The sequence below is a fragment of the Schistocerca americana genome, unplaced genomic scaffold (genome assembly GCF_021461395.2).
Source record: "Schistocerca americana isolate TAMUIC-IGC-003095 unplaced genomic scaffold, iqSchAmer2.1 HiC_scaffold_13, whole genome shotgun sequence".
Lineage (NCBI taxonomy): Eukaryota > Metazoa > Arthropoda > Insecta > Orthoptera > Acrididae > Schistocerca > Schistocerca americana.
Window position 1 is genome coordinate 20,151,447 of NW_025725371.1, and position 25,930 is coordinate 20,177,376.

The 25,930-nt window shown below is 41.7% G+C and overlaps 1 long non-coding RNA gene across 1 annotated transcript; it reads left to right on the forward strand.

Annotated features, from left to right (window-relative positions):
* Positions 1-2,504: 2,504 nt before the first annotated feature.
* On the forward strand, positions 2,505-21,549 carry LOC124564240. Its single transcript, XR_006970527.1, has 3 exons — positions 2,505-2,609; positions 10,278-10,570; positions 21,527-21,549. It is a non-coding gene; the product is annotated as an uncharacterized LOC124564240 (long non-coding RNA).
* The last annotated feature ends 4,381 nt before the right edge of the window (positions 21,550-25,930 follow it).

The window sequence follows — 25,930 nt, forward strand, 5'->3', positions numbered from 1 at the left end:
AAATTTTATACTTTGTTTTTATACTCTTTTAATTTCAAATGGTGTGATAAATGTGTTTCTCAAAGTGTACTGCATGCATTTCAAACCATTATTTACTTGAAACTCCCTCGCAGATTAAAACTGTGCGCCAGACCGAGACTCGAACTCGGGACCTTTGCCTTTCCGAGGCAAGTGTTCTACCCACAAGCTTGGGTAGCTCATTGGGTAGAGCACTTGCCTCGGAAAGGCAAAGGTCCCGAGTTCGAGTCTCGGTCTGGCACACAGTTTTAATCTGCGAGGGAGTTTCATATCAGCGCACACTCCGCTGCAAAGTGAAAATGTCATTCTGGAAGCATTATTTACTTATTCAGAAAGCATCTAGAAGACCAATGCATTAGTTCACTGTATCACATTTTTTAATGGATTGTAAAATGTTAATTTTATATTTATTATATTAGTTTGTAAAATTGGGCTGTGCATATACAATATATCGTATTACGGTAATTCCTTTATCATGTAAGTTCTGCAAAGGTTGATAACAAACTAAACTATCAATTTAGAGACCTCTGTTCATGCTCTGCGAGTTCCACATGGTGTTCGTTATGCATAGCACATCTGTAGAAATATCTTTACTGTACTGGTAGGAGCAGCACATCTTTTATATCTAACGTGTGTCTTATATTTTAATGTAAAATTCCAAATTTATTATGGTAGCCACCATTTCTGCTGTCCAAGCTGCAGTTCTTTTCCTAGTGATTGTTACAACTGTGTCTGTCGTTATTTGGTATCTCTGTCTTTCAGAAATATTTGCCCTAAGATAGACCCTGTGAAAATATTCACATCGAAGGGATTGAAATTATTTGTGCAAGTAACATCTAATTGGAAACATTGAAACATAGCTCTTACCATCTTCATATCTGAGCAAGGGCCATACCTGGCATGACAATGAAATGCCATATTGTTTTTCACACCCAAGCCTGAAAATGTTAGAGTCTTGCACAATACACATGGCTGAACACTCAAAGATATGTGAACCACTTGGGTGCTACTCTTCATAATGCCCTACCAAGAGATTGGAGACAGAAACTGCTTTTAGATCAGAGTTAAAATTATTTCTTGCTGAGAAGTGTTTCTACATTGTAAATGAATATGTTAGTGTATAGGATTCCTAGGCCCTCATTCATTGTTGGGTTCTTTTGATCGTGTTAATGATATACCATCTATATTGTGTTTTTCTTTGCAAGGATGTTTCTGCTGTTGGTTTTCTGTTTCAGATGCTGTGTAATACACCTCTGCTGAGGAGAGATATGGTACTAACCTAATTGTGATGATTATAATGGCAGGTTTTCGAGTGTTCATGCATTAAATCTTTTAGCAGTGTTACATAATGTGCTCAATTTTTTGAGCATTGTTTTGAATAGAAGTTTAATGATTTACCTACATCATTGATTGCAGAAAAATGCAAAATACACAATACGTCATTCTTTCATATAATTTGGTCATTTATTTTCAATTTTTCGACGGTGTTTTTATTTTCAACATTTCGTGTTCATTGATTCACTTTTTGTAGCTGTTGCAGTCACAATATACGCGATGTATTTTATGATTACCCTTATTGTACCGGACTGACATTCAAAACATTGGGATTTGTTTCTCATCGGGCCATACTGACTTGTGTTTTCATCTTTCCCCTTGTTGCTAACATGAATGCTGGGATGCTTCCTTTGATCAGGTCCTGGCCGACTTTATGCAGTATCGTATTTTGTTAATGCCTTATGTAGAGTATATTATTTCTGTTATGTTTTCGACAGGTTCTATACTATTGTACTAAATAATCCATGGGTGAATAAATAATTATGAAATAGGTCTACTATCTGAAAAATAATCCCATGTTCTGTCACATCTTAATAAGATTTCGAAGTGGTGCAAGGATTGGCAACACGCTTTAAAAACTCAAAAATTTAAAACTTCCCAAATATTTTTGTTTGTAAGGAAGAAATAATCTCCTGCTACGAGAATCGTTTTCGTTATTACAGTTACAAAGTTATGCATGTTACAGGAACATGTTGTTGGCCATTTTCAGTACATCAGCAGCACCGCAATTTGAGCGAGTACTATATTTGTTATAGTTGCAGAAATAGCGAGGTTCAACAAATAACGTACAAGATAATTTGTTATGCACACCACATCCCGCAACTGTGAGTTGCCTTGGTAGTTAGTAAACACAGCTTGACAGTAACGAATAGTATATACAATATTATCGGAGAAACAGAGCGAGAGTTAGAAAGTGAAACACCGCTTTGCAAACCTTTCTTTTTGAAAAAAGTTCTGTAAAGCATGTCAACTACGCACACAATAATTCAATTAATCGGTATTCAAACATGAGTTGTTAAGCAATTTATATAGAACTATCGTATAGTACATACATCATGTGTGTTCATTTATCATGTTGGCAATGCTAGTATTCAAATGTTTTCTCACACTCCGTTGTCAGGACAATACCACTGAAAGCATTTGAAATTTCTCAATTTTCACTCTAGCAGAAGGTAGTTTCGGACTTTGCCGATTATTACAAATGAGGCCTTATCACTGAAGTTTGTAACATCCGATATCAGCGGATAACTGCCATTGTGAGCATTATCATGTTACATACCCTTTACATAAAATATATTAGTAATTCTTAAATTTAGTTACAGACCATATATTGACCTTAACCATGCATAACAAGAAGTAATATGTTCGGAAGTATTCTCACCTGAAAAGCTATCAATCATGTACTGCAGAGTGAATCAGCCAGTCTACTCATTTTTATTTCCGCTTACTGGCAGTTATTCCCCCTCCTGCACAGGGCTAGTGATGACATCGCGTTCCTTTAACTGTCGCCCGTCGTTAAGCCATCCACAAGCAAAGTGAAGGCAAAAAATCTTGCATTCGCATATTGTTGCACAGTGCTAGGAGGTAGTGTGTTGAACACAAAAAATCGTGGCCGGTGCGGTGTGAGCATTGGGGTGGATGTGGATTTATTTATTTATTTCGTGTTCCATAGCTCCATATGGGAACATATCCCTGGATATAGAACGAGTCAAGGTTTTTACAGATTATTGTTTTGTGCACATATACATTGATCTTATCATTAGATTAAAGAAACTGTGAAGTTTACCATATACCCTTAATATTAGTTAAGATACAAGACATCTGAAAGAATATACAGTCATACATAAATTTGGGTATTGTTCTTAAGTTATACAGGCGTCATATACAGTTGTTGTTGTTGTGGTCTTCAGTCCTGAGACTGGTTTGATGCAGCTCTCCATGCTACTCTATCCTGTGCAAGCTTTTTCATCTCCCAGTACCTACTGCAACCTACATCCTTCTGAATCTGCTTAGTGTATTCATCTCTTGGTCTCCCTCTACGATTTTTACCCTCTACGCTGCCCTCCAATACTAAATTGGTGATCCCTTGATGCCTCAGAACATGTCCTACCAACCGATGCCTTCTTCTGGTCAAGCTGTGCCACAAACTTCTCTTCTCCCCAATCCTATTCAATACTTCCTCATTAGTTACGTGATCTACCCATCTAATCTTCAGCATTCTTCTGTAGCACCACATTTCGAAAGCTTCTATTCTCTTCTTGTCCAAACTATTTATCGTCCATGTTTCACTTCCATACATGGCTACACTCCATACGAATACTTTCAGAAATGACTTCCTGCCACTTAAATCAATACTGGATGTCAACAAATTTCTCTTCTTCAGAAACGCTCTCCTTGCCATTGCCAGCCTACATTTTATATCCTCTCTACTCCGACCATCATCAGTTATTTTGCTCCCCAAATAGCAAAACTCCTTTACTACTTTAAGTGCCTCATTTCCTAATCTAATTCCCTCAGCATCACCCGACTTAATTAGACTACATTCCATTATCCTTGTTTTGCTTTTGTTGATGATCATCTTATATCCTCCTTTCAAGACACTGTCCATTCATTCCATAATATTGTCCTCAAGTACATCGCCCTTGTATAGACCCTCTATATACTCCTTCCACCTTTCTGCTTTCCCTTCTTTGCTTAGAACTGGGTTTCCATCTGAGCTCTTGATATTCATACAAGTCGTTCTCTTATCTCCAAAGGTCTCTTTAATTTTCCTGTAGGCGGTATCTATCTTACCCCTCGTGAGATAGGCCTCTACATCCTTACATTTGTCCTCTAGCCATCCCTGCTTAGCCATTTTGCACTTCCTGTCGATCTCATTTTTGAGACGTTTGTATTCCTTTTTGCCTGTTTCACTTACTGCATTTTTATATTTTCTCCTTTCATCAATTAAATTCAATATTTCTTCTGTTACCCAAGGATTTCTACTAGCCCTCGTCTTTTTACCTACTTGATCCTCTGCTGCCTTCACTACTTCATCCCTTAAATCTACCCATTCTTCTTCTACTGTATTTATTTCCCCCATTCCTGTCAATTGCTCCCTTATGCTCTCCCTGAATCTCTGTACAACCTCTGGTTCTTTTAGTTTATCCAGGTCCCATCTCCTTAATTTCCCACCTTTTTGCAGTTTCTTCAGTTTTAATCTACAGGTCATAACCAATAGATTGTGGTCAGAGTCGACATCTGCCCCTGGAAATGTCTTGCAATTTAAAACCTGGTTCCTAAATCTCTGTCTTACCATTATATAATCTATCTGGTACCTTTTAGTATCTCCAGGGTTCTTCCATGTATACAACCTTCTTTCATGATTCTTAAACCAAGTGTTAGTTATGATTATGTTGTGCTCTGTGCAAAATTCTACCAGGCGGCTTCCTCTTCCATTTCTGTCCCCCAATCCATATTCACCTACTATGTTTCCTTCTCTCCCTTTTCCTACACTCGAATTCCAGTCACCCATGACTATTAAATTTTCGTCTCCCTTCACAATCTGAATAATTTCTTTTATTTCATCATACATTTCTTCAATTTCTTCGTCATCTGCAGAGCTAGTTGGCATATAAACTTGCACTACTGTAGTAGGTGTGGGCTTCGTATCTATCTTGGCCACAATAATGCGTTCACTATGCTGTTTGTAGTAGCTTACCTGCATTCCTATTTTCCTATTCATTATTAAACCTACTCCTGCATTCCCCCTATTTGATTTTGTGTTTATAACCCTGTAGTCACCTGACCAGAAGTCTTGTTCCTCCTGCCACCGAACTTCACTAATTCCCACTATATCTAACTTCAACCTATCCATTTCCCTTTTTAAATTTTCTAACCTACCTGCCCGATTAAGGGATCTGACATTCCACGCTCCGATCCGTAGAACACCAGTTTTCTTTCTCCTGATAACGACATCCTCTTGAGTAGTCCCCGCCCGGAGATCCGAATGGGGGACTATTTTACCTCCGGAATATTTTACCCAAGAGGACGCCATCATCATGTAATCATACAGTAAAGCTGCATGCCCTCGGGAAAAATTACGGCTGTAGTTTCCCCTTGCTTTCAGCCGTTCGCAGTACCAGCACAGCAAGGCCGTTTTGGTTATTGTTACAAGGCCAGATCAGTCAATCATCCAGACTGTTGCCCTTGCAACTACTGAAAAGGCTGCTGCCCCTCTTCAGGAACCACACGTTTGTCTGGCCTCTCAACAGATACCCCTCCGTTGTGGTTGCACCTACGGTACGGCTATCTGTATCGCTGAGGCACGCAAGCCTCCCCACCAACGGCAAGGTCCATGGTTCATGGGGGTCATATACAGACATACATAAATTTGGGTATTGTATTAAGTTACACTGTACTTACGGAGTATGATTAATCAATTGTAAAGGTCCCCCAGTAAGTTTTAAGCACAAACAAGAGATTTTGCTAAGAAATTCATTAATACTGTAACTAGACTCATCTAAAAGGAACTGCTTCAGATTTTCTTTAAACGTTGGCATGTTTCCAACCAGTTCTTTAATGAGCGGTGGGAGGGCATTAAAAATCTTGGTGCCACTGTATAAAACCCCCTTCTGGACCATGTTTTTCTTTTTTAGCTCATAATGGATATCCAGTTTTCTTTGGGTGTTATAACTGTGGTATGATTTTGAATAAGATGCTATTTTTTGAAACAAAGCACATCAGGGAAAAAATATATTGGGCAGGTGTTGTAAGGATTTGTAGAGCTCTAAACAGATCCCTGCACGAGTGCCTAGGGTGTACTCCACACATAATTCTGATTGCTCGCTTCTGTGCATGGAACATTTTTTTGCTATTGGTTGATTTTCCCAAAATATTATACCATAGGCCATAAGTTGGTGAAAATAGCTAAAATATGCAGTTTTTATTGTGCTCATTTCCCTAGTGTCTGAAATTATTTTTAAGGCAAATGTTGCTGAGCTTAGCCTTTTGCACAGATCTTGAATATGGTGGTGCCACTTTGCTATCTATATGCAGATCCAAGAATTTGGAGGACTCAACCTTCAAAATCTCGTGCTCACCCATTTTTAGGTTCATTTCATTAGTAACATTTGTGTTAGAAGAGAAGTGAATGTAATTTGTCATTTTTAGGTTGACTGTAAGGCCACTGGTTTCAAACCAGTTTGTCAAATCTGCAAAAGCTTTATTTGCAGCCTCATTTGACATATTCCCTGAGAGATTATTAACTGATAACATGGTGTCGTCAGCAAACATGAGTATTTTCCCATATTCTGTACATAGTGCTAAGTTATTTATAAATATTAGAACGAGCAGTGGGCCCAGCACTGAGCCTTGAGGTACTCCTGCAGTAATGGAGCCCCATTCTGAAGATACCTGGCCACCATGCAGTCCTTCCACGATTACTTTCTGCTTTCTACCACACAGATAGGATTCAAGCCACGTGCCTACGGTTCCACCCATTCCTATGGTCTTGGCTTTACTCAAGAGAATATGGTGACTTAAACTGTCAAAAGCTTTTGACAGGTCACAAAATATTCCAACCGTCATCATATTATTATTTATGGCTTCCATAACATTGTCAACAAAGGCATGTATTGCATCCACGGTTGATACCCCTTTCCAAAAGCCAAACTGGCTACTGCTGAGGATATTATATTTACTAAGATGCTCAACCATTCTGCTATGCATCAATTTCTCTAGTACCTTGGAGAAAACTGAGAGTAATGAGATTGGTTGATAGTTTGTAGCCTCAGTCTTTTCTCCCTTTTTATAAATTGGTCTTATAAGCCCATATTTTAGCCTGTTGGGAAAAACACCTTCTTCCAATGATGTATTACTAATATGGCAGAGGACTGTACTTATTTCTTTACAACAATATTTCAGTAACTTGCTGGAAGTGTTGTCAACTCCAGCAGAATTTTTACATTTTAAAGACAATCATTTTTTCTAATTCTATCACTGTAGTTTTTCGAAGATGCTTCTCATCTATTTTGTTAGTTAAGGTGTTATGCAAGTATTCTGTAGCATTCTTTACAGAACCCTGGCATCCCATTTGGTTGGTGACTGTTAGGAAATGATTGTTAAAGATATTAGCCAGCATTTCGGGAGCATCCACCGAAAGGCTCCCAGTTCTTAAGCTAATCACTTCTTTGGCAGACAGGCTTTTCCCTGTCTCGCTTTTAACATATTTCCATATGGTTTTCATTTTGTTATTTGATTTGTCAATTTCCTTTTTTTAGATACATACTTTTAGATTTCCGGATCACCTTCCTTCATATTCGTTACCTGTGTGTTATTTTTTCTCCAACGAATCGAAAACCTCGGCTTCTGGTGAAATTGTTCTCCAGTGCAAAATTACACTACATTCAATTTCCTACAAAAAGGGACTGTACTTTTCTTCCTCTTGGACCAATAATTTGGAACGGGTTAAAAACAACTATTAAATTGTGTACCATATCTAACTGCAGTAGAGGCATACTAATGGATAAATTGTGTTCCAGGGGTGAAACAGGCTGGGCTGTGGGAGGTGTGTGGAGTAGAGTGTGAGTGAAGGTAGCTCACTGCACTGTGTTTGTGCACTTCCCACCTCCATAGGTCTACAGATCTGAAGGTGGAGCTGGTGATTCTCCACTCTATCTCGTCCACTGCGTCACAAGAAGCAACTACAGAGTATATCACAAACTTATATGGCCCCTCTGTAGTGCACTATATGAATCACTGCCGACACAGTGCACAGACATGCTCGAGGAGGGTTTAGTTTGCACAACGTGCATTAACACTACATGGAATGCGAATATAAGGTACTAATAACACTAATACAGGTAATGAATATGAACAGAATCTACTTTAATCTCTGCATACTGTGCTACACTGCTACAGGAGAAATTGGTTCTTTATGGTTCTGTTCAGAAGACGTAGTGTTCTTCTAAGAAAGATCACTTCCACCATTGTGAGTACTGCTCACTTCTCTGTTTACAGACAGGCTGTAACTGCCCTGTGTTTCGTGTCCACTTATCTTTTGCTGATAGACAAAATAGCTTTGATGAACTTGTGTTTAATATAATCCATTATGGAGTCGAGGTAGCAGTTTTCGTTATACTGGTTATCACTGTTAACATTCACCCGCGATTCTTATACATATATTTTAACAGCGCGTTTCAAGATATGATGATGAGAGCATTGTCTCTTGAAACGCGTTGTTAAAATATATGTATAAGAATCGCGGTTGAATGCTAACAGTGATAACCAGAACTTGTGTTTATATAGTGAAGTTATTTCCTGTTTGGAAAGGGAGTAGGCCTATTTATTTGAAGGTGTTAAGTGAGCTATTATGTTGTCAGTTACTTATGTGGTGTTGGTGGGAAAGGGACTGGACTGTAAAAAGTGGCACCCTGCTGCTGTGTATTGTAAAACTGTGTAATTGTGTTTTAGGCACTTGGTGGTGAATTAATGGATGACTAAAAATGTTACTGCACTTCTCTCCCATTAATTGTGTTACAGGTAGACTGCATAAATATTTTCCATTCATAATTCATGAATTGCTGCATTTGCAGAGTGGGCTGCACCGAGTGGAACCACTTAACGCACATCCACAGTACATCTTCCGAGATAGGTGTGGCTATGTCTGATGGAATGTGACTGTTAATATTGAAGTCTATAACAGTTATCTGCTGTAACGCATTGCTTGACTTATGTTGAAATATCTGAACAACTGTTATAGTCTTGGTGACCTACTTTTGTTGCAGTGGATTAAGCCTCTGAGCCTCATCGTATTTTTGGAGAACTGAGGCAGGGTGATGCATTTGATAACCCTCGTGCTGTGAAAAGTATTCCAGCTTGTGACAATGAAATCTATGATGTCCTGTACATATTGACAGTGTGTCCTATTTGGAAGAGTCTCTTCAGCGTGGTAGACAATTGACAGTTCCAGCTGTTGAACTTTTTTACATGATATGAGTAGCGCACTCAACAACTGCAAATAAGTACCCAGTAAACTGAAAATAACTCCACTGTGTAAACATGAGTTCAGTGAAGCTATTCTGTCCATTTGCATAATACAAATGGACAGGAAATGCTGGGGAGCAGCACCTGTGGTGGGGGAAGCTGCCTTTCCCGTAACGGATCACTAAGAATCAGTTTCTCCTCTTGCAGTGTAGAACATTGTGCAGAGATTTACATACGTCCAGTTCATGTACATTCCCTGCATTAGTGTTGTTAGTAACTTGTATCTGCATTCTGTGTAGTGTTAACTCATTTTGTGCAAAATAAACCCTCCCCGTGGACATCTGCACGCTGTGTCACCAGCGATTCGTGTGGCATATTGTGGACGGAGAACTTTGTGATGTACCCTGTAGTTGCTTCTTGTGATGTAGCGAGGGGGATCACCTGCTTAACCTTCAGTTTGCTTACCTAGGAAGGAGGGAAGTACATTAATTTTTTACCATTGGAACAATATTTTTAGTGCCATAATTTGCAATTTTTTTCATCCTCTGCAAACTATTAGTCCTAGAGAAAAAGTGACTAGAACCTTTTTTGGCAGGGAAGTGAATGCAGGTTAATTTTGTATTGGGGAAGAATTTCCCCAGGATCCGTTGTTTTTGAGTCATTCAAGAACAAAAATAAAAAATTACCTTTAAACCTACCCCCACACCAATGCTCACACTCCACAGGTCAGGGTTTTTAGTACAATGTTTGTGACAATATATCCTAGAACTGTGTAAAACTTTGTGACTACGTGACTTTTCCCCTAATTTTCCTTCATTGACTGGACTAAATGTTAGTGTTTGGAACTGACACAGATAGTGAAGGGCTTCATCATCAAAGGTAGTGTTGAGATGTGTATGTAAGTAAACTGGTTTTCAGAATTTTTGGTGTTACCGTTGTTTGTATTTTTGCACGATAAGGCATTTAGCGACAGCTGTAAACAGAATGGCAGAAGAACCTTTTGAGAGGACGGAAAAGAAACCCGAGCCTGTCAGCATTACCTCCCCTGAAATGTAAGAAACTGGTGGATTCCAAGACAAAATTGTGGAAAATGGAGACATCTTCAAATAACAGAAAGAAATAAAGGCTGAAGAGGCAGGATCACAGATGTCAGATGAAAGTTACCGCAAAAAAGGTTAAGTTGGAAAAGAGTGAAAATGAAAATGGATGCTTGTGCAGTGACTGAAGTTGAAGTCATAAATTGAGGATGATGGTGAGTAGTTCATATAATGTGTAATGCTACCTACATTTGAACTGTTGGCCTAAAGTGCACTTACAGTATACTTCAGGCTCTTGAGTTGCATGCTGCTGTTGGCAGATTGTATATCTCTGTTTAGCAATGGAGCTGTTAAGGAGCACATAACTGTGCTAACAACACATTAAAGAACCATGTAGGCCTACTGTATACAGATTGTCCACATTGTGTAGTTATTTAGATTGAGGTGTAGTTTCTTAATAGATGGCTAATGTGCTACTCAGTATCAAAAAGTAATTTGTGTTTTTATCTTATCGGTTTTGTTTGAAATGCACAAACGAGGAGCCACAGTTAGTTGCTTGAACCTTTAACATTAAAGTCCTGTTGCATCATAAGGGAAATATATTTGCTACCAGTGAATGTTAATTTTTATTCCACGCACTCTCCGTTGACATTCTTAACTGCGAAAATAACAGTATTGGAGAATTGTACATAAATGTGTTGTCAAGGCAACACACTTCTAAAGACCAAGAGTAAAAGAAGTCAGATACAATGCACACTTAAAATTTACATTCTTCATTTGCCAGAGGAAAACTTCAGAATTGGGTGGTTGCTTTTACCAAACGATGCAGAACATTGAAGTTGTAGGTTGCCTCTTTTGCTATTTAACCACTGTATGCACTGGAATCTGTAATGAAAAATCTGTTACCTGGTGCCCTTTTGTGAGACTTACATTCATTTCTTTTTTTGTGACTCTTTATTATGTTGTATTTTAAATGTAGGCATACTTTGTGGCCTTCAGTCCAAAGGATGGTTTGATGTAGCTGGTTTGATACTAGCCAATCATGCGCAGACCTCTTAATCTATGTATAAATACTGCAGCTACATCAATTTGAACCTGCTTACTGTGTTCGTGACATGCACCACCTGTACAATTTTTACTCCCCCCCCCACTTCCCTCCATTAACAAATTGTATTTGCCACAATGCCTCTGGATGTGTCCTATCAACTGATCCATTCCTTTCGTTACACTGTGCCACAAATTTCTTGTCGTCCACAACTCTTTTGTGCATGGTGGGCACGTGACCCCGAGCTCGTGCAACTCTCTTTCCTTTCTGGGCTGCGTGCCTTCCCTTTCCACATCCCTTCCTGTCCCCGACCCTCCTCCTCCCCCCCTCCCCCCTTTTCCCTTCCCCTTCCCCTTCCCCTTCCCCTTCCCCTTCTCCTTCTCTTTGGGAGTCTGTTTTGCGCCTACATCCAGAGATGGACACTTGTGAACGAATGAAGTGATTTCTCTTCTTTTATCTCTACAATGTAACATATCTGCCCTTACTTTGCCCTTCTCTTTTCTCGATTCTTCTCTTTCCCTTCTTCTCAGCTGCAGCGCTTGAGAATTCTTCTCTACTTTCCTTTTCTTTCTTTCCTCCCTGTGCCTGTCTGAAGACCAACCCACACGTAGCCGGTGACGGGGTAACGGGTAATTCCCCACCCCAGATAGACAAGTAGGACACGTACGTACCCCCTGGTAAAGGCCAGGCCCGAGGAGGGGCGGTTACCCGAGTTGGTACTTTCCGAACGTGCCGATCGGTCCTTCCGTCCGTTTCTCGGGAGGTGTGGCCTGAGGTGTACACAATCACCTAAGGCGGGAGTGCCCTCAGAGAGGGCTCCCACTAGGAAGGAGAACGCCATCAGAGACGCCAGTAATCATGGTGGATACTTTTGCAATGGTTTCTTCTAATTCTAAAACTTCTGCCCACAAGAGAAAGCTAGACGAGTCTCAGCCACGGACAATTCTTCTGTCAGTGCCAAAGTTCCTAGTCATTTCTCAGTCTGACGAAGGTCGAGACTTCTCGACAGTCGACCCTTTCATTATTCAGAAAGGTGTCAATGCAATTGCAGGTCCTGTAAAGTCATGTTCCTGGATACGAAATGGCACTTTGTTGCTAGAAGCAGATAGTGCCCTCCAGGCACATAAATTGCTTCAAACTACGCTGCTACACACCTCCCCTATCCAGGCGGGAGCACACCGTACTTTAAGCCCATCACGTGGTGTGGTTTATACAAGATCACACAACGGATTATCAAATGAGAACATTAAAAATTACCTGTCTGATCAGGGAGTAATGGCCGTACAATGAGTCACGAAAAGGGTTGAGAAGGAATTGGTGCCAATCCGCACTCTCTTTTTGATGTTTGACAGAGTTCAACTTCCATTGAACATTAAAGCAGGATATTTTCAGTTCATGTTTACCATCCCCGACCCTATGCATTGCTATCGGTGTCAGAGGTTTAATCACACCAGCCAGTCATGTTCCAATATGGCCAAACGTGTAACCTGTGGCAGGGATGCCCATGAGGGTGCTTGTCCACCTCCATCCCCTTGTTGCATCAACTGTATGGGCGACCATGCTGCTTCCTCTATAGATTGCCCCATTTTCAAAGACAAACGGTTATTTCCGGAAATCAGAGTGAAGGAAAAGGTGTCGATCTTTGCTGCTCGAAAGTTATTCGCCAGTCGAAAGCCCACTGTGCCTCATGCAGGTAAATACAGCACTGTCCTTGCCTCTCCTCGGCCAACAAAGGAGGCGGCCACGCAGACTTGTGATCTCACCTTTAGTGCCACGGTCGTCAGATCGGCCAGTGCAAAGATCACCCCTTCAACTTCCCCACTCTATGGCTCACCCTTCATCGGGCTCTGCTAAATCACAAGCCCCAAAATCAGACAGCCAGACTTCCAAAAAAGAGCCTACTCGTGAAGATTTTTTACGTACCCCGACTTCACAACCGTCGATCCCTCCCTCATCTCAACGTCCTGTTTCCAAGAAGGCTAATTAGAAACCCAGTTCCTCTCCTTCTCCGCCACGGCGTGTCTCATCTACAGCACCACCTGGCGGTCACCGCGATTGGCCATCTTCTGTGTGGCCCAGGCGCACTGCTGGCGGCCGATCAACCGGCCGATTGCTGGTGGCAGCAGCTGCTGCCGAACAACCTATGGATCGGGATCTTCTGCCTTCGGCTGAATGCTGTTCCACGCTGTCGGTCACTGGCTCTGAGCAGTCGTTGAGTTGACGGCAACCTTGGTCACATTCTTCCCTTTTCTGTCCACCCGATGTCCATTATCCATTGGAATATCCGTGGCATTCGAGCCAGTTGGGATGAATTGTCGATCCTCTTACGATCCTACTCGCCGGTCATCTTCTGTCATCAGGAAACAAAGCTGCGTCCCCGCGATCACATTGTTTTTCCTTATTTTAAGTGAATCTGATTTGATCTCCCCTCTGTTGATGGCACTCCAGCATATGGAGGACTCGTGACTCTTCTCCATGTTCCTTCCAAACTGTTGCTGTCCATCTTTCCCTTTCTGGATACACCTTCTCTCTTTGTGCTGTATACATTCCATCGTCCACACCAATGGCAAGAGCTGATCTCCCTCATCTTCTTCGTCAGCTTCCGCCCCCCTATTTGCTGGTTGGGGACTTCAACCCCACCACCTACTTTGTGGACCTCTGCGTCCTTGTCCGAGAGTCTCCCTGTTGATTGACCTCTTCCACCAAGTGGATGTTGTTTGCCTCAACGCTGGGGAACCTACATTTTTGTGTGCCTCCATATCAACCTACTCATTTGGACCTTTCGGTCAGTACTGTTCAGCTAGCTTGGCACTTTGAATGGTTCCCTCTTGCCAATAAATACTCGAGTGACCATTTTCCATGTGTCCTTCGATTACAGCCACAATTGCCATCTATGCGCCCAAGACACTGGAAGTTTTCTTAAGCCGATTGGACGCTTTTCTCCTATCTAGCAACATTTGATGACCGTCAATTTCCTAGCATCGATTATCAGGTCACTCGTGTTACAGAAGTTTTTCTTACAGCCACAGAATGTTCGATACCTCGTAGTTCCCCTTTGCCCCAGTGCCCCCCAGTTCCTCGGTGGAACGAGGTGTGCCATGACGCGATACGCGAGTGGAGACGTGCTCTTCGTGTTTGCCGCCATCATCCTACGTTGGCCAACTGTATCTGCTATAAGCAGTTACGTGCGCGATGCCTTCACATCATATACGACTGCAAGAAGGCAAGCTGGAATTTCTTTCGCAGCTCATTTAATACCTTCACTCCCTCATCAATTGTTTGGAGTCAATCTGACAGATATCCGTCACTTCCAGTTTTCCCCCAACCTCTGGGCTAACTGTCATGCAGGATACCTTAGTGTACCCAGTCGCAATCTCTAAGTCATTGGGTCAACACTTTGCTGAAATTTTGAGCTCTTTGAATTACCCACCAGTCTTTCTCCTGAAGAAATGGGTTGCGGAAGTGCGACCAGCGACCTCTTGCTTTTTCCTCTCAATATCGTGAAAGGTATAATGCCGTTCTTTCTATGCGGGAACTCAGACATGCATTCTCCTCCTCTCGCTCTTCTGCTCTGGGAGCAGATGGTATCCACGTCCACATGTTGCTGCATCTATCATACACTTGTCTGTGCAACCTCCTTCGCCTTCATAATCAACTTTTGTGTTGACAGTACCTTTCCCAGAAAATAGCGGGAAGCTATTGTCATACCTGTTCCGAAACCTGGAAAGGACAAACATCTCCCCTCCAACTATCGCCCAATCTCTTTCACGAGTAGTGTTTGTAAGGTTTTGGAGCATATGGTAAATAGCCATTTAGGCTGGTGGCTGTGGTCCCAAAACCTTTTAACAACAGCCCGATGCGGTTTCTGAAAGCATCGTTCGACAGTTGACCATCTTGTTGCTCTGTCCACTTATATCATGAACAATTTTCTCAGCAAACACCAAACGATAGCTATATTTTTTGATACGGAGAGGGCATACGACACCTGTTGGAGGACAGGCATCCTCTGCACGCTGTTCTCTTGGGGCTTTCAAGGTCGGCTACTCCGTTTCATCCGTGAATTTATGACAGAGCACACATTTGAGGTGCAGGTGAACACTACTCTATCCCGTACTTTCTCTCAAGAAAAAGGGGTGCCCCTGGGCTCCGTGCTAAGCGTTGTACTGTTTGCCATCACCACAAATCCAATTATGGATTGTCTACTTTCCGATGTCTCGGGCTTCCTCTTTCTCGATGACTTTGCAGTCTACTACACCTCTCAACAGACCAGCCTTCTCGAATGACGTCATCAAGGATGCCTCGATTGCCTCCATTCGTGGAGCATCAAAACCAGTTTCCAATTTTCTCCCAGTAAGACTGTCTGTGTAAATTTTTGGCGTGGTATGGAGTTTTATCTGCCATCTTTACATCTAGGCCCTGTTGACCTTCCATTCACAGATGTCGCCAATTTTTTGGGACTTATGTTTGACAGAAAACTGTGCTGGTCTTCCCACATTTCATATCTTTCGGCTCGCTGTCTGCGATCCCTCAACACCCTCTGTGCTCTGCTCCTGGGCAACGGACAGAGTGATCCTCCTCCGCCTATGCTGCGCCTTACTGTGCTCAAAATTGGACCATGGAAGCATAGTTTACTCCTCTGCACAGCCGTCTATTCTTCAGTGTCTCGACTCTGTCCACCACCGTGGATTGCATTTAGCATCTGGAGCTTTTTACACCAGCCCCATGGAGAGCCTTTACGCTGAAACTGCTGAACCTCCGCTGTCCGATCAGTGAGCTGTCTGAGTCATTTTGATAGTCATCTGTCTTCCATGCCTGCTAATCTGACCCGTGTTTCCCCCCCCCCCCCCCCCCCCCCCCCGACGCCTCCTTGAATTTAGGGTATGCAGGCAACCCTTCCTCTCTGCTGCCACCAGGAGTCCACTTCTGTCAACTGCTACATTCACTTTCCTTCCAATTTCCTAAAACCTTTCTGACAAATAGGAGTATGCTGCCACCTTGGCCCCACCCCTGGACATGCCTTCTCTGTGACCTTTGTCAGCTTCCCAAGGATAGTACCCCTCCCCCTAGTTTATCGTTGGGCATTAGCTGCTCTATGCACACAAATGGAGGATGCCACATTTATTTATACTGACGGCTCCAAGACCACCTTTGGTGTCAGGAAAGCCTATATTATTGACGACACCCCTATTAAATTTCAGTTTCCTGACCAGTGTTCAGTTTTTACTGCTGTTCTCCGTGCTGTCCAATACATCTGTTGCCGTCAGCGGATACAGTATATTATATGCTAGTATTCGCTGAGCTCTCTTCTCAATCTCCAAGCTCTTTATCCTGTCCACCCTCTGGTCCACCAGATTCAGGCCTGCTCCACTTGGGGGGAATCTCTGTGGCATTTCTCTGGATCCCAGGGCATGTTGGTATATGTGGAAAGAGGCAGCCCATATAGTGGCGAAGGTTGCTCTCTGTATTCCTCAGCCCGCCGTTTGCACGGTTCCGTTTGCTGGTCTACAGAGCATTTTATATTGTTGTGTTACTCTTTTATGGCACACTCATTGGTCTGCACTTCAGGATAATAAATTGTGGGTCATAAAACCTCTTCCCTGTGCTTAGACCTCTTCCGTCTGGCCCTGTTGTTGGGAGGAGGTAACTTTAACTTGACTCTGGATTGGGCATTGTCTTTTTAGCCATTGAGATCTTTTAAGTGGCGCTCCTCCTCTGCTTTGTCCCCACTGCTCTCAGTCGTGGATGGTGAGACACCTGTTACTTCAGTGCCCCTATTTTAAACCACTTTGTGCCCGTTTACAGCTGTTTCCCGATATATCTTCCATTTTAGCAGATGACTCGTGCTCAGCTGATCGTGTCCTTGAGTTTATAAGTGTGAGTGAGATGACATTGGTCATTTGAAACTCTTTTTGGGGAAAACAACCCCCTCTTCAATAGCACTTTTCTAAGATTTCCTTCTGTTTTTTTAGTTTTCCTCCTCATTAAGTTTCGCTCCCATTGATGCTGATTTCAATTCCTGTTTTATCCTTCACTAAGTCACAAATGGGCGCTTATGACCATAGCTATTTTGTGCACTGAAACTTTTTTTAATCGTATTGACCAACTAGGATCATGTTAACAACTTCAGTTCCTCATCTTCCTTTGTTATTTTCTATTTTTCCAGTATTCCCTCATTTTCTCTCCATAAAGTCTCTTCATTTCTTCTGTCCATGTTGTTCCCCATATTTTATTTCTTCTGCTTTGAATGCCTCCCAAATTTAGTATTTTATTTTTAAAACAGTTTCTTTCTGCTGTTTCTGGTTCTTTAATGTTGTTTCTTTCTAGATCTTTCCTTACTACTGTAATCCATGCTATTGTCGATTTCTTCTTTCAGAAATATAGCAGTATTTGCTTTGTTAGTTTATTTCCATCCATTCGGTAGAGGTGTCCAAAAAAGGTTAATCTTTGTGTGGCCATTACTTCATATATTTCCTTTATATTTTTGTAGATCTCCTCATTACTTCTTATATTCCAACCATCTGCAGTTTTTATTGCAGTTGTTATTTTTCTAATAATCCTCCTTTTGAGAACCTCTAATCTGTTCATCTTATAGTTCATTTTTAGGCATTAAGATCCATATAAACATTCTGGTCGAACCAGTGTGGTGTGGGGTTTTAGTTTTGTTTTTCTAGATATACATTTCTTGTTGTAAATATTTTTGGTCAAACCCTATGCTCTTTCCATTTTGTTAATCCTTACATCTATTGCAGATTTTTGTAGTCCATTCTGTTGAATAGTCTCCCAAGATATGTATATTTATTTACTCGCTCTATTTTACCTATTTGTTTTGCTGTGAATTTTGGCACATTTTTTATACTTGTCATGAATTTTGTTTTTTTCCAGCTGAAATTTTGAAACCAGTTCTGTTTGCTATTTATTCCAGAAGGTTTATCTGAAGAACAGCTTTTGTCAGGTTTTCTGAAAGTATTGCAAAATCATCCACAAAAGCCAAGCAGTTTACCTTAATTCCATTTGTTTTCCTTCCCAGATTCATTGGTTCAATTTTGTGATTTGTTTAGCTCCGAATTTCAGATCCTTACAGTTTTTTCTAGAACACAATTAAACAGTAAATCACCTTATTTTATTTTTATTTTTTAAGTTCTTATCACCAAACCTCAAAATTTTTATTTCTTTTCCCGAAACTTTAATTTGTTCAGAAAATTTTTCTTTGGTTTCCTGTACTGCATGTTCATCATACAGTCCAAATGATAGGGTATAGACCACAACCCTGTCTCACTCCCTTCCCAACCAGTGGTTCCCTTTTGTGCTCCATGACTCTTATAACTGCCATTTGGTTCCTGTAGAAATTCTGAATAGCATTTCACTTCCTGTATTTTACCCTTGCTTCTTTCAGAATTTAAAAGAGTGTATTCCAGTCAGCAATGTCAAAAACTTTCTGTAGGTTTACAAATCATATAAGTGTAAGTTTGCCTTTCCTTATGCAGTCTTTTAAGATAAGTCACAGGGTCAGTATTGCCTTGCCTGTCCCTACATTTTTCTGGAAATCAAATTGATTTTCCCCAAGGTAGGCATCTACCAGTTTTCCATTCTTCTGTAAATAATTTTTGTTAGTATTTTGCAACTATGACTTAGTAGCTTGATAGTTTGGTAACATCCACACCTGTCAGCACCTGCTTTATTCACAATTGGAATTATTACATTCTTCATGAAGTCTGAGGGTATTTCGCCTGTCTCACACATCATGCATGCCAGATGGAATAGTTTTGTTGTGGCTGGGTCTCCCAAAGCTATCAGCGGTTCTGACAGAATGTTGTCTACTCCAGGGGCCTTGTTTCGCCTTAGTTCTTTCAGTGCTCTGTCAGTCTTCCCGCAGTATAATGTCTCCCACCCCATCTTCATCAGCATCCCCTTCCCTTTCTACAATACTGTATTCATGTTCATTTCCTTTGTAGAACTCATCTATATATTGGCTCCACCTTTCAGCTTTCCTTTCTTTGTTTAGTACTGCTTTTCCTTCTGAGCTCTCGATATTCAGAGAGCTGCTTCTCTTTTTGCCAAAGGTCTCTTTAATTTTCCTGTAGGTGGCATCTATCTTTCCCTCAGTTATGCAGGCTTATAACGGCTTGCATTGTCCTCTAGCCATTCCTGCTTAGTCATTTAGCACTTTCTGTCAATCTCATTCTTTAGACATCTGTATTCCATTGCACCCAGTTCATTTGCTGCATTTTATGTTTTCTCCTTTCATCATTTAAATTCAGTGTCTGCTGTGTTATCCAAGGATCCTATTAGCCCTTCGTTGTTTGCCTATTTGATCCCCTGCTGCCTTGACTATTTCATCTGTCAAAGCTACCCATTCATTTTCTGCTGTTTCAGTCAAAGGTTGCCTAATTCTCCCTTTGAAACTCTCAGTAATCTTCGGTTCTTTCAACTTATCCAGGTTCCATCTCCATAATTTCCTATCATTTTGTGATTTATTGAGTTTTAATCTACAGTTCATAAAAAATAAATTGTGGTCAGAGCCCACATCTGTCCCTGGAAATGTCTTACAGTATAAATGTGGTTCCAAAATCTCGTGTCTTACCATTATGTTAGGTGACACATTTGAGATGTTGGAAAAGTAAAGCACTATATACAAGAAAGTGTGCAAACTTGTTGCTTATTAGCAGCACATACATGTGGAGGGGAGGCTGGACTTTGTGTCTGAAATTTGTCACACAGCACATTAGCTCTCAACATGTCGGTCACTGCAAATGGGGCACATATTGTGCCTCGGGGGTGTGCAGCATTCCTGGAGTGATTTGATAAAAGGCTACTGTAACATGACTCTGTAGGTCAGTCAGATTCTGCGGTTTTTATGGAAATAATGTTGATGTTAGGCCGGAATATTAAAGGCTGTGGGAGGGGTCTACCAAACCCACACTGGCGATCGTTGAATATCTGAATATCTGGTTTAATTGTCCTCACACAATGACATCCAAGTGTGCTGGAGCACCATCATGTTGATAGACATCGATGTCCAGTATCCCATCTTTCTGTAATTGATAAATGACATACTGGTCAATTATTTCCAGGTAATTGAGAGCACAAACAGTCTCCTCCACAAGAAAGAATGGGCTGATAACACTGCACCGACACCTGAAAACTCCCTGGGTCTCTACAACACTCGAAAATTTTTTAGGCCACATGCCACATTGACTACGTTGTTGCTTTGTAACAACCATTTTCACTTACAAGGTAGCACACTCAGCGTGTGTTGACTGTTGTCACCTCTGTAGGTTGTACAATGTGCTTCTGACATCTGCTGTTTGCACTGTGAACTAGGTGCTGACAGCTTGCCTCACAAAGCATGGTCATTCATTGTTAACTCGCCCCATTTTCATGTACTTTGCAGAAAATCGCTTGGAGATTTATTCACTAACTTAATAAATATAATGCAATACTCTTATGACGTCTTAGATGGATCACCCTGTACAATCAATCTGAAACTTGCCATTGTCTCCAGGTCTCTTGCACATATACAACCTTCTTAGACGATTCTTAAACCAGATTACAATGAAATGAACACCCTTAGCTGCTTACAGGCATTGACATACGTCAACGGGGACAGATGAAAATGTGTGCCCTGACCGGGACCTGAACCCGGGATCTCCTGCTTACATGGCAGACGCTCTATCCATCTGAGTCACCGAGGACACAGAGGATAGCGCGACTGCAGGGATTTATCTCTGGCATGCCTCCCGCGAAACCCACATTCTCTACGTATTGTCCCGCACTACATTCGTCGGGGCACACATTTTCATCTGTTCCCGTTGATGTATGTCAACGCCTGTAAGCAGCTAAGGGTGTTCATTTCATTGTAATTTCATTCTAATGAGCTGCACGGTCACCGATGGTATCTGTTCTTTCGGACATGTCCGAAAGAACTGATACCCTCTCAGTAAATCTTAAAATTTTGCACAGGACATAAAATCACTGCTAACATCTGGTTTATCAGGCACATTTCTTTTTCATACCTTTCCCTGTCCATGTTTTTCTACTATTTTTCCTTCTCTTCCCTTTCCTACTATACCAAATTGCATGTTTGAAGGCACTGTACACTCTCTAAACTAAATGTTTTTATTTTCAGAAGCTACACGAAAAAGCTCTCAGTCTCTACTTGTCCGACGAGCCACTGTCGGCGGCACTGCGATCGCAGGCCCCTCACGGTGTGCGCTTACTCAGGCAAGTGTCGCGGGGATTTGTTAATGTAGAGGCTGACTGTACGCTGTAGGTGTCTGCAGACTTCCATCATTAGAGGAACAGTTCTATGAACAGTACATGCCATTCTTGGGAGTGTGGACCACTTCGTTGGTTACTCGAGTTCCTCATCTGACCCCAGAACTGTCATTTACTGCAGCTAGGCATTTAGCACTAATAAAATGTGAGTTACATAAAATGGAAGTGTCCGACATATCAGCAGCCGTGAAGATATGAAAATTTAAAGGTATCTCCATTTTGAGCAGTACAAACTTTAGAATTATTATTCTAATTTGTTAATCCTGTGGTGTAGTCCATGTACTGTGTGAAAGTGACTTGTCAACATATGATCGAAGAACATTTATTATAAACTTTCCTGGTGATCTCAGTGAACTGCATTTGGTAATATCAAGAGCTATGAACTGGTTAAGAGACTTACTCAGTTATAAAACTTTTGTGCCTGTGTTTGTTTATATTATGCATTATATGTATATTTAACCAATTGTATAAGAAATCTTTAAATAAGAATGTAAAATGACTGTGTAAACTTGTGACTAGTAATAATTGAAGGTTATTGGCAACGAAATGTTGTTGTAAGCTTGTAGTGTATCTTACGGAATATGCCCATGACACAGGCAAGTCATAGGAGCAATACACATTGGGTTCAGAGCTGGCTAGAAATAACTTTTTCAGTTATTTTGAAATTTAACTTAGTCATCTGCCAGAATGCCTATGATGTTGGGGGCTAGAATAAATCTGCAGTAACTCATTTTCTGTTGTAAAAGGCAAATAAAAGGTGTCTTATACCTAGCAAAGGTTTTACGTTGGTGAATCAACTGTTATTGAGACGACCTTTCCATCAACCTTTTTGCTTAATTATACATGGATCTTCTTAGGGTTTGTTGTACACGTTTCTAAATTTCAAAGAAGTATGGGTTTTCTGGGTAAGGACACCTTACATGTTGTGTAATCTATCCACCATGTGCTATGATCTCCTGCACCTACTATTAGAGTGGATTTACGTCTGCACCTGAGATCCAGCACAGTACGAGGGCAGTTCAATAAGTAATGCAACACATTTTTTTTCTGAAACAGGGGTTGTTTTATTCAGCATGGAAATACACCAGGTTATTCCCCAATCTTTTAGCTACACAACACTATTTTTCAACGTAATCTCCATTCAATGCTACGGCCTTACGCCACCTTGAAATGAGGGCCTGTATGCCTGCACGGTACCATTCCACTGGTCGATGTCGGAGCCAACGTCGTACTGCATCAATAACTTCTTCATCATCCACATAGTGCCTCCCACGGATTGCGTCCTTCATTGGGCCAAACATATGGAAATCCGACGGTGCGAGATCGGGGCTGTAGGGTGCATGAGGAAGAACAGTCCACTGAAGTTTTGTGAGCTCCTCTCGGGTGCGAAGACTTGTGTGAGGTCTTGCGTTGTCACGAAGAAGGAGAAGTTCGTTCAGATTTTTGTGCCTACGAACACACTGAAGTCGTTTCTTCAATTTCTGAAGAGTAGCACAATACACTTCAGAGTTGATCGTTTGACCACGGGGAAGGACATCGAACAGAATAACCTCTTCAGCGTCCCAGAAGACTGTAAGCATGACTTTACCGGCTGAGGGTGTGGCTTTAAACTTTTTCTCGGTAGGGGAGTGGGTGTGGCGCCACTCCATCGATTGCCGTTTTGTTTCAGGTTCGAAGTGATGAACCCATGTTTCCTCGCCTGTAACAATCTTTGACAAGAAGTTGTCACCCTCAGCCACATGACGAGCAAGCAATTCCGCACAGATGGTTCTCCTTTGCTCTTTATGGTGTTCGGTTAGACAACGAGGGACCCAGCGGGAACAAACCTTTGAATATCCCAACTGGTGAACAATTGTGACAGCACTACCAACAGAGATGTCAAGTTGAGCACTGAGTTGTTCGACGGTGATCCGTCGATCATCTCGAACGAGTGTGTTCGCACGCTCCGCCATTGCAGGAGTCACAGCTGTGCACGGCCGGCCCGCACGCGGGAGATCAGACAGTCTCGCTTGACCTTGCGGCGATGATGACACATGCTTTGCCCAACGACTCACCGTGCTTTTGTCCACTGCCAGATCACCGTAGACATTCTGCAAGCGCCTATGAATATCTGAGATGCCCTGGTTTTCCGCCAAAAGAAACTCGATCACTGCCCGTTGTTTGCAACGCACATCCGTTACAGACGCCATTTTAACAGCTCCGTACAGCGCTGCCACCTGTTGGAAGTCAATGAAACTGTACGAGACGAAGCGGGAATGTTTGAAAATATTCCACAAGAAATTTCCGGTTTTTTCAACCAAAATTGGCCGAGAAAAAAAATGTGTTGCATTACTTATTGAACTGCCCTCGTAGTTAATCCATCATAGGGGAGTGGAGGGGGCAGGGGTGGTCATCGTGCACCCTCTTTGGTCACACTCTGGTGGTGCTCAGACCATCTGTACCAAAGGAGGACAAATATTTATCAAGTGCATACAGTAATTGTATACAGTGTCTTATAAATAATTTTTCATCAAGGTTACATACATTATACAAGTACCATGTAAATAAACAAAGAATGTCTTTCAATAGTCATATTTAACTGTGCATTTCACAGTTGCAGTAATTAATCAAATCACAAAAGGCTCCATTTTTGGTATAACTCCTGATGTAACTAATCTAGTACTTTTATCTTCCAAAGTAAACACCTGGCACACTTGGAACAAGCCTAGTGTTTTGTCTACTATACAGATATCTACTATACAGATATTCTAAAATGTGTAGTCCTCATTTTCAGGCTTGGTCCATTCAAAAAGTATCTGACTTTTAGCTACAAAATCAATCTTTATTCAGATACAATAGTTTCAGCTTCAAAGCAGTGCCCATCAGCTTCTACACACCTCTCCCAACACTGCTGCCACTGCTGGAAGCATCACCAGAAAGCCTCTTTCGGTAGGGCGTTCAACTGCTCCGTCGAATTCTGCACGTTGTCTTCCCTGTTCTGAAATCTGATCCCTTTCAGAGCCTTTTCCTGTGTACGGAAAAGCCAGAAGTCACTCAGTGCTAGGTCAGGGGAACAGGAAGCTGACAAACCACAGTCTTTTTTTGTTTTCCAAAAAAAACTCCGAATTAATGGAGAACGATGAGAGGACGCATATTGTCACAGTGAAGGGTGCCCACTGCCTGCGAGTCCAGCTGTTTGTATCTCACCGATTCACGCAGGTAACCTTTCGGTCATACTCCTCGTTGACATTAGGACCTTCTGGGGCGTACTCGTGACAGACTGCACCATTGGAGTCAGGAAAGATGGTCAGCATGACTTACACATTGATGCGGACCTGCCTCACTCTTTTGGGTCTCAGGGATGACAGATACTTCCATTGCAATGAGAGGAACTTTGTTTCTCTGTTGTACATGTAAACTCAGGACTCATCACCAGTGATTACTGCGTTACAAAAGTTCGGATTACTACGGACAGTATCCAGCACGTCCTGTCTGATCTCCAAATGAAGTTGCTTATGGTCAGTTGTTAGAAACTTTGGCATAAATTCTCCTGAGATGGCATGAATGGGTTCAACACTAATTTTAACCTTGTGTGCAAGTTCTCTGCTCATGTTTAATCTACCCTGCATCACCAGTGTCCTTACGTTATCAGCTCTCTGGATGGTGAGGACCTACCTGAATGTGCTTCACTCTTCACTGATGCGTGGCCATCTTTGAAGTGGTCGTGCCACTCCTTTATATATGTGGTACCCGTCACTTCGTCCCCAAACACTTCTCAAATCTTGTCGATTCTATCGACCTGAGAATTGCCTAGCTTAAAACAAATTTGATGCAATAATGTTGTCCCACTTTTTCTGTCATTTTGTCCACACGACCAAATCCGATAACTATCTCTTATAAGTGTTCACCTGGCAACAACTAGGCAGTGACTGGTTGTTTCTGCTATTGTGAAAAAAAATCACACGTTTGCACTATGTACGCTTACCAACATAGAGGGGATGTGTGTCCCAAAGCCACTATTGGTGTCGACATAAAAAATAAGATTGGATACATTTTGAATAGTCCTCGTATAATGCTAAAGCACGTGCTCAGAAACTGAGAGCTCTCGGTATCAAATCCTGGTTGAAACACAGAGGTATTTCAGTCTGCCTTTACCCCAGCCCTAACCTCACCCTGACGGGAAGGCGTGAGACACGGTTCAGATTCCACGTTAAATTGTAGGTTCCCTTTCCCCGATTGGACAACTGGAGTAGATTAGGGACTCGCATGCCGCTAA